This window comes from Pteropus medius, unplaced genomic scaffold (assembly GCF_902729225.1).
Source record: "Pteropus medius unplaced genomic scaffold, Ma_sr-lr_union100, whole genome shotgun sequence".
Classification (NCBI taxonomy): domain Eukaryota; kingdom Metazoa; phylum Chordata; class Mammalia; order Chiroptera; family Pteropodidae; genus Pteropus; species Pteropus medius.
Genome location: NW_024352787.1, coordinates 6,081,559 through 6,089,617, shown reverse-complemented (window position 1 = coordinate 6,089,617; position 8,059 = coordinate 6,081,559). Strand labels below are relative to the sequence as shown.

At 33.9% G+C, this 8,059-nt stretch overlaps 1 pseudogene; it reads left to right on the top strand.

Moving 5' to 3' along the window:
* The first annotated feature begins 5,462 nt into the window (after positions 1-5,462).
* On the top strand, positions 5,463-7,103 carry LOC120591437 (cullin-1-like; annotated as a pseudogene).
* Positions 7,104-8,059: the final 956 nt, after the last annotated feature.

Sequence of the window (8,059 nt, the reverse complement as noted above, 5' to 3'; positions counted from 1 at the left end):
TGACATTTGCTTTCTCTTCCCTTTAGTTATCTGTCTGTAGACAAAATTAATTACTCTGGAAATGAGGTTTGCCAATTATTTAACCTAAAGTAATCCCATTTCCCACAGCTCAATCAAAATTCTGGGAGGTAAGACTTCCGTAACAAATGTTCTTCATATCCACAATGATCAATGCACTAGAATAGTTATTATTTTCTTCTGAAAGTATCCATTTTACTTTTGTAAGTTCTGTAATGATAACAAGATGTGCAAGTCCTAAAACACTTTTTCTTTTTTAATTTTAAAATTTCTATAGGCTATGGTATTTGTAAGGGTAAAAGTAAGGCTATTTCTTTAGCTTCGCCACACTAATTTGTCCTGGTCAAGCCAAAATATCATTTTAGTTCATGTGTTATTTAATTGTGAACAGCAATGGCTGGAGGATTTTAAGGGTCACTAGGTCCAGATGTTTGGTCATTAGTCACCACCATATAACCCACCTTCAATATAATAAATATGGATAAAATAAGGAAACACTTCAACCGTCAACAAGATTAGTGTTCAAGACTAATAGGAGCCTGATTTCTGCTTTTTAACTTTGTTAACATTTAACCCTTTAAGGGCAAAGGATTTCACTTGAAGTAAATCTCTCCTCACATACTCTGCTCTTATTTTCTGAAGTTTATATACCTTCATTAATGGCACGTCCATTCACCAAAGAAGTGCAGGCATGCTTTTAAGTATTTTAATACTTAACATCACACTTCATATCTTTTTCTTAGCAACATATTGGAATGTTTAAGAAGGTGGTTTTGTTGGACAGTCAGGTAATTGTCTGATAAAGTGACCTATGTCTGTGACTATGGAACAGCCTATTTAAAAGAATTTATTGGACATATTGGGCTGATCTATACTCCCCCAAACAATATTCTTTCAAAACCTTCTGTGTGTGTTTACTTTTATTATTAATTTTTTGTTATTTATATAAAATGAAAAGCAAATATCTTAAAATATTTTATTTATAATGTAATATTTCTCATCTTGTGCAATGGAAATAAAAACCGACAGCCATATGGTGCAGGCTTTGGAATCTAGCTTCACTAGAAATCATTTCTGTAGGTTCCTCTGAAAAAAAAAAAATCAGGAATAATAATACTGCTAACCAGGTAAAGTTGTTGCTTGGATTTAATGAGATTATGTAGGCATTCGATTAATGCTAATTTTTCCTCTTAGTTACATAGACATCGTCCAACATTTGATACATGTTTGCAAATCAAATATCTACTTAAAAAAGTGGATGAAATTATTGGCTACAAGGGCAAAATAACCAGTTTGGATCCTTTTGCTAATATTTTCCTGATATTTGGGCATTATGTAACACCTATAATGTCTATTAACAGCTAGCCTTTCCTTGAAAATTCTTATGTTTTATTATTAGATTAAGTATCATCTCGATTTCCTATTTGGAAAACTTTTTTTTTTCTGCCAAAATAGCCATCATTCTGTATTTAATAAGTTGTTTAAATTCTAGCTTTATCTTTGGAAAAAATCTTAATGGAAGAAAAATGAAAACAAAAAGAAAATATATATCTTTGGCCAATTGATTCAGTCTATGAGGATGTATTTTTAATAAGACACAATGGCAGTTGTGATCCACTGCAGTATCGATTATTTTTCCTCTACTCCATTCCTTCAGAATCCTAAGCCTGGCCCTATTAAAATCATAGCTTAGCACCTATAGGTCTTTGAGTCCCTCCTTGACCTGTCATAGGAGTAGGATGGCAATGATCCAGCTGAAAGTAGTTGTTCAACTGAAGGAAAGTAGCAGGAATACAGTGGATCATCCAATCCAACCAAAAGTGGGAGTCCATCTACTAAATCACAAAACAGTTTTGGAAATTCTTCCTCTCTTTATAAATTGTATGATTTTCTTCTATTCCTCCTCTCCCTACCGCTGCCTCATCTTCTTCTCTTCTTTGTATAATTTATTCTTTCCTCTGCTGTAAAATTAAGAGGAACAATCTCATTCCATATCACTTATTCTCATGGCATAATGCATTTTTATGAAAAAAAAAACTAAAACTAATTTATTTCTATGTCAATTATATGACCAGAAAAAGCCAGATCTTTATAAGCATTTATAAAATAATTAGCTGCATTGTTCTTTTTTTTATTGAGATGTTTTCATATTTTGAAAACTCAATTCGTTTTTGGTTTTATTTAAATACCAAACTAAATTATTTGTTTACTTTACCTATAGCCTTTATTTTTCAAGACTATTTCTCAATCAAAATACATAACACATACATTTATAACACATCGATCAAAATATAGAACACATACATTATAACACATACATGAATAAGTATATATTGTTCACACCAGTATACATACACACACATTTAAATATGTTAATTAATATTTATTTGTACTCATTTGCCCTTCTAAATCGAAAAATAAGTTTTCCAGTACTTGCATCTATCCCTACTGAATCTGAATACATTGTCACAATTGATGTCATACACTGCTATGAAGCTAAGGGGAAAATATCCAATTTCTTTTTCAAATGTTGACCAAACACTTTAGAGATGTTTTTCTCCATCCCTTTTTGTAAGACTGTTTAGTTAAATCAGTTCAGCTGTCCAAAAAAATCAGATTTTAAGCCTTCAAACGTTCCCTTGGTCTTAGAACAGATGCCTCAGGAGACTTTCACCAGAAAGATACATTGGATTAGAACAGCCTACTTTTCTACTATATTTTAAAAACAGAACTGACAGCCTTGAAATAAGGAGGACATTTTATTTGTTAGGAGATATATGGAATTCAAAGAGACTACGTATTTTTGCCCTATCAGTACAAAGAAGACCAAAATAGGTTGTTTAGGAAACAATTTCATATCATTTCAATAAACAATAGAAAGTCAACTGATATATTTGAATGTGGCAGGCTTCTCTCAATGAAATGGATGCTTGCAAAATGAGAAGAGAGGTTTAATAGTGAAGAAAATTAGTGCATCAGTTTAATAGAGCTATCAATTCAATCATAATTCTATGCTAAAGATACTTGACATATGATAGCAATCTTAAGTGCACACACTATGACCTGGTTTTATTGGAACACACACATCAGTAGAAACCATGTTTACTGATTAGGCAGAAGTGAGGCATCATGAGATTTGAGACAGAATCCACAGTCCCTCAAGAGAAGAATGGGTTTAGCAAAGAACACAGCATCTGCTGCTTTTCACCAAGTGAGATTTAGGGATTTATTTTTTCTTTTAACTCTGAACTGAGAATGTAGACTTTGGATAATATCTCAGAATTAGAAAACATAACTCTAAGATGAAAGGTAAAGACATGTCACAAATTATAGAGAGTAAACATCAAAAATAAATAAGAAATATAAGCAAAATATAAAGAATTTTATTGCACTCCTCCATTGTGTGAGAGGAGAAATATGTCTGAGTATAAACTTGTGCTTTGAGATACAAAGATCTTCTTATTTGGCAAAAGAGTTTTCCATAATGAACAATAGCTTTTGTATGCTGGATTCTAGTTTCTGACTTACTTAGTTTATGCAGGCACTAGTTGTGCTAATGGTGCTTTTCAAATAATGAGACACTTTCCTACAGAGCGAAGATCAAGAATTCCCACACAAACGACCTGTACATGCATTTTCACTTCATTATTCTAATAACAAAATACACATTTTAATACATGTGAGGCAAAAATGTATCTAATTATGACCTTTTAGGCATATATATATATTTTTTTTTTACCAAGCTATGTCAGATAGAAGAATTTTCTTTAAAGCAACAACAGGCTAGACTATCAACAACAAAATAACTATATTTCATATATATGATAAAATAAGGAGAAGAGACACAATATTTGTTAAATATTTAATATGGGCCAGTTGACTTATGATTTCTGGTCCAACATGTAAAGACCTTGGAAGTTATCACTCTCATTCAGATATAAAAAGTGCTGGGAAAACTGAATATCAACAACTCTTCTTAGATACATTAGACAATTGAGGTCAGAGGTCTAACTGCTACCGTGAAAACGAACAGGCAGGAACAGCGAATCACACTTACCCGAAACAAGCTCAGAAACAGATTATCACACCCAAAGCCCATACCAGTGGGAGGACTTCATAATTGATGAATTGCTGCAGACATAGTGAGAATTAAAAATGCAGAGTTGGCTCATTCTTGGTGGGGGGTGGGCCCACACTCAGTTGCCCTATCAGGTTCCAACCGTGAAAATTTGAGAAAAAATTACCTCATGCTTCCAGCAGGGGGAGGGGAAAGTAACCAATCTGAAATATTTCCAGAGCTCTCTTTTGTCAACAAGGTCTGGCCTGAAGGAAACTATCTTACCAGAGCATAAGTGAATGTGATTTTATTAGAGCTTATCCAACTGGGGGGAAAAGAAGTACCCAACTCAAGCATCCCCTAGCCTTTGATATAAGAAAAGAGAAATGCTCAACTCAGATTCACTAAAAGAATAAGATCTAATCATGGGACTATGGATCATGTTCCCTCTCCCCTGCCTTACCACCATATCAACAGGTCTCCTGTATAATAAAACTAAAGAACTTCAAACCTCAGATCCTATTTAAAGAGTCTCTAAGAAAACTCCAAACCACAGGAAGGCAAAAACATGAACACTAAAGTAAGTTTTAGCCTCAGAACTACAGCTACAGCAAACATAAATATAACCTAAGCCCTAGACAGAAAGACATAAAACCTCACACTGAAAGCCTATCTACCTCAGTTCCTTTTTAGCTGATAGTCGTGTCTGGCTTTCTACAAAAATTGCAAGTTATGGTCAAACAAACAAACAAATAAAACAATAACAAAAAACACACTCTGTAGAGGAAAAGCAAGCAATCAGAACCAAAACCTGATATAGCAGAGAGTTTGAAATGATCACACTAGATATTTGAGATAACTATGATTAATATGCTAAGGGCTCTACTAGAAAAAAAATGGACTACATGCAGGGACAGGTAGGTAATGTATGCAACCAGAGAGATGGAAATTCTAAAAGAGAATCCAAAAGAAATGCTAGAGATCAAAAGATTGTACTAGAAATGAAGAAAGCCTTTGATGAACTCATTATTAGATTGGAGACTAATAAAAAAACAGGTGCTTGAAGATATGTCACCAGGAACCTCCAAAACTGAAATGCAAAGAAAAAAAAAAAAAGATGGAATAGAATATCCAATAACTATGGGATAACATGTGTATAGTGGTAATCCAGAAAGAGAAGACATTTTTGAAATAGTAATGGCTGAGAATTGTTTTAAATTACTTACAGATACCAAATCACAGATAGAGGAAGTTCAGCAAACATCAAGCAGGTTAAATACCAAAAACCCTATACCTAAGCATGTCATATTCAAACTTTAAAAAAAATCAAAGACAAAGAGACAATCTTAAAGGGCCCCTCCCGCACTGGGGCTGGTAGGAGATTACCATGTCGGTTACTCAGGGCTCCGACAGTGGCGCCACCCAGCCCTCCTCCACCAGCTTCTCCCCGACAGCAGTGGAGCTGTTAAAGGACATTCTTTTTGAACTGTTGTCAATAAATTTGGAATGATACTGTATATTTTCATCTAAAGGAAAATTGCCTATACCTTGAATAAAGATTGCTGCAGTGAACAACTTCAGAATATATTCACAGTGTCATCAAACAGGAGTCAGAATCCCCATTGACTGAGGCAGATCCACCTTGACCAGATCTGAAACGACCTCAGAGGTGGAATTCAACATGTGCAACTAGACAAAGTATGGCAAAATCCAAATACACAGAACTCTATGCTCACGTTTATAACTACTGCATAAGTGTTCACAAGTCAAAACAAGCCTGAGGGGCTGGCATCCCTCTTTCTAAATTTAAAAGGGGAGCTCAGTTTGTTGGCTTGGACTTATACAAACAACTTAAAGAATTTTTGAAGAATTATGTGACAAATCTTCTTAAGGATAAAGAAGATTTGATGGATGAGAATGCACTGAAGTTCTATATTCAACAGTGAAGGATTACCGATTTTCAAGCAAAGCGCTGAATGGAATTTGTAACCTCAATAGACATTGGTTTGACCATGAATATGATGAAGAATGGAAAGGAATAAATGAAATCTATTCTCTTGCACTGGTGACTTAGAGAGATTGTCTTATTCAGGACACTGAATAAACAGGTAACAAATGCTGCTTTAAAACCGATTTAAAAAGAAATGGTGAAACCATAAACACAAAACTGATTAGTGGAGTCGCACATTCTTATGTGGAATTGGGGCTGAAGGAAGATGATGTATTTGCAAAGGGCCCTACGTTAACAGAGTATAAAGAATCCTTGGAGTCTTAATTTTTGGCTGATGCAGAGACTTTTTATGCCAGTGAGAGTACTAAATTTTTGCAGCAGAATCCAGTTACTGAATATATGAAAAAGGTAGAGGCTTGTCTGCTTGAGTAACAGAGAAGAACGCAGGTCTATTTTCACTAAAACACCCAACACTAACTAACAAGGAAGTGTAAGCAGTGCTCATTGAGAAGCATTTGGAAATTTTCCACACAGAATTTCAGAACTTATTGAATGTTGACAAAAATGAAGATTTGGGTCACATGTGTAATCTTGTGTCTAGAATCCAGTATGGCTTAGGAGAATTGAAAAAACAACACATTTATAATCAGGATTTTTTAGCAATTGAAAAGTATGGAGAAGCTGCTTTAAATTACCCCAAAATGTATGTACAGACAGTATTGGATGTTCATAAAAAATACAACACCCTGGTCACGTCTGGGTTCCACAACGCTGCGGGCTTTGTGGCTGCACTGGACGAGGCTTGTGATCACTTCATAAACAGGGCAGTTACCAAAATGGCTCAGTGGTCCTGTAAATCCCCCGAGTTTCTGGCTCAATAATGCAACTCCTTATAAATATGGACAATGATACCATTTAGCCCAGTTTAAAAACAGAGAGGAATCTAACCTTCCATGCTGAGGGCTACATTCTACTACATTTAAATGTATATACTGGCTACATAATTCACAGCTGTCATCTGAGGAAGTATTTCATTTTTGTCAACATCCAATAAGTTTTGAAATTCTGTGTGCAAACAAAAAGAATGGAGTGAAATATTTAAGGTATCCAAAAAAATTATCCTTCCAGATTGAGTACTTTGATGATTATGATGTGTCAATGTAGACTCTCCAATTGTAACAAATGTACTACTCCTGTGGGATGTGCTGATAAAGGGGTAGGAGATACATGTGCGGGGACAGCAAGTATTGGGGAAATCTCTGTATCTACCCCTGAATTTTACTGTGAACCTAAAACTGCTTAAAAAAATAAAGTCTTTTTAAAAATTACATTTTTAGATTTAATGAAAGTGAAGCAGAAATACTTTCTCAGGCAATACAAAAATTCAGAGAAAACCCAGATTTGCCTTACAAGAAAGGTTAAAAGAAGTTCTTCAAAAAAGGTAAATTACATAGGTCAGAAGCTCATACTTATATAAGTAAGGAGTTTTAGAGGAGTAAATGAAGCTAAAATAAAATATTATTTTCTGTTCTTAATTGATCTAATAGATAAGTCTATTTAAAATAACAACAATGATGTGTTTAGTGATTATAGCTTATGAGTAAATAAAATGAATGACAAAAATGTTATAAGGGAAGGGAGGAAGAAAATGAAAATATTCTGTTGAATGCGCTTGTATTACTCATTAAGCAATATGGTATTATTTGAAAGTGAATTTGCATTAGTTTTAAATATATACTGCCAATTCTAGGGCAAATATGGACCATTTACATGGTTTAACTCACACCATTCATTCAACTCTGTGTAGTAAACATTTATATTCTATTATAGATGAGAAAACTCAATATATTTAGAAAAGCAAGGTAACTATTTTATAGATGAGAAAACAGGCTTATAAAATTTAGTTAAATCACTTAACTAATAAGCAGAGGACTTTTGATTTTAATCCATTTCCTTCAGCTTTCAAATTTTATAATTTCCACCACAGGTTCATGATGCTTCTCATTTGTAAACTATCTTTAAAAGATCAAGGA